The 871-nt window shown below is 47.3% G+C and overlaps 1 protein-coding gene across 1 annotated transcript in view; it reads left to right on the top strand.

The window, feature by feature from the left end:
• The window catches only part of MEGF6 (multiple EGF-like-domains 6), a 107,412-nt gene that overhangs the window by 50,925 nt on the left and 55,616 nt on the right, over window positions 1-871 (top strand).

The raw sequence follows: 871 nt of genomic DNA, 5'->3' as shown, positions 1-871 counted from the left end.
GGGCCGCACGGGGGATCTGCGCAGGAACCGCGGGCTGCAGAGCGGTCGCGACCGCGTTGCCGAAGGAGAGGCTTTTGGGTTTTCCCTCTCCTCTCTCGTATTGTGCACGCTCCTGATGTTGTTTAGCCATCCAGAGAAAGTGCTCTCTTGCTGCTGCACACTTAGAGGTATAAATGACAGTCATAGAAGGAAAGCCTGGCCTGGACAGAAGTGAAGTTTTCAGGGTGAGGTCCTGGCCCTGTTGAAGTCGATGGCATGTATTTTATTGCTTCAAAAGAGATGAGATTTCTCCTTCGGAGTCTATGTCATCACATTGTTCCCAGTCTTCCACTTTAAATCTCCTGCTTTCAAACCAAAGTGGAAGAGAACATGCAACTTTGTGTTTGTAAGACGAGAATACTAGGCGGGATTTGTGTTAGCATAGTACCCAGAGCAAGCCTCACATCGTGTGGCCGCTTCAGCTCCTGCAGCTTGGATCTGTACTGTTGTGCACTGAGTAGATTCCCCATCCCTTTCTCCCTGGGCGTTATCATCTGTGCAAGTGCTGCGTGTTCGAGTCGGCTGGAGCCAAGCAGTCAGAAAAATGCAAAAAGCTATTTGCTTATCAGAGCCAAGAACAAGGTACCTTTTTTTGGAGTATATTGCAGTTCCAGGATTCACTGACAGTATCAGAGAAAGACACCTTTACTGGGTTCCTGCAGACCAGAAATCTGAAGCTCACGTATTCTCTAGTGCAACATTAAAATGCCCGCAGCAGGGTGCTCTAGTGATTGCTTAGGATGGTCATGTTTTTGTGGTGGAGTTCTCACATATTTTCGGCACTGGTTTGCTTAGCAGAAGTCCAAAAGTATTCAAAATAATTAACAAAGAT

Source organism: Pygoscelis adeliae, unplaced genomic scaffold (assembly GCF_000699105.1).
Source record: "Pygoscelis adeliae isolate BGI_AS28 unplaced genomic scaffold, ASM69910v1 Scaffold213, whole genome shotgun sequence".
Lineage (NCBI taxonomy): Eukaryota > Metazoa > Chordata > Aves > Sphenisciformes > Spheniscidae > Pygoscelis > Pygoscelis adeliae.
Note: the sequence above shows the minus strand (reverse complement) of the source record. Positions and strands in the feature narration are given on the sequence as shown.